The sequence below is a fragment of the Anneissia japonica genome, unplaced genomic scaffold, assembly GCF_011630105.1.
Source record: "Anneissia japonica isolate Jap-2015-1 unplaced genomic scaffold, ASM1163010v1 scaffold640_len1575945_cov177, whole genome shotgun sequence".
Classification (NCBI taxonomy): Eukaryota; Metazoa; Echinodermata; class Crinoidea; order Comatulida; family Comatulidae; genus Anneissia; species Anneissia japonica.
This window is the reverse complement of record NW_022684376.1, coordinates 603,099-603,845: the sequence shown is the minus strand read 5'-3', so window position 1 is coordinate 603,845 and position 747 is coordinate 603,099.

Genomic DNA, 747 nt, shown 5'->3' with positions numbered 1-747 from the left:
TCTTTCATAAAACAAACGAAATTCAGCGCGTCTATTTTCATTCCAATCAATGGCATTTGTAAACATGTGCACTGACGTCATCGTCGAATCCCAGGACTTTCGACGGCAATGCCTGCCTGCCTAGGTCCCAGGCCAACCAATAATAATTAGAAAAATGTATTTTTTTAAATATAGGCCTATGGAGCATCCTAGTACATGCACTTCAACTTTTACAACAAAAGCTTAGGCCTAGTAGTACGTCCTACTGTACTTAAGCCTAGGCCTACACTAGTTTGATGTCGTCGGGGCACAATTCTGTCTCTAAATGCAGCGTGACCACTAGGGAAAATCAAAATTCCCAAGAGTGGGTCTAAAAATTCCCAAGATTGCTTTTAAAAACCCAAGATTCTCAAAATATTCTTCATTTAAAAGTCCTTCATTTTAAAGCTTTTTCAATGAATTATAAACTGTACAGTATTTTGTACTGTATAGGCCTTAACGAAGTGTCTGGGTTTTCTAGACCAGAAACTTGTTCGCTTTGGGCCATAGGCCTAGTATAAGGCCTACTCTGTGCGTCCGTGGAAAATCCTTTTTGGTGACTAAAACGTGATATCCTTTCCTCTGGCCGCATATGTTAGGACAAGAATTTGAAGTTTGTGCGCAATTTCACCCATTCGATATTAACAAAGTCAGTACTTCACACACATTAGGCCTATGGCCTACAATATTATATAAAAAGGCATAATCGATCTTTACAGAGTGTCTAAT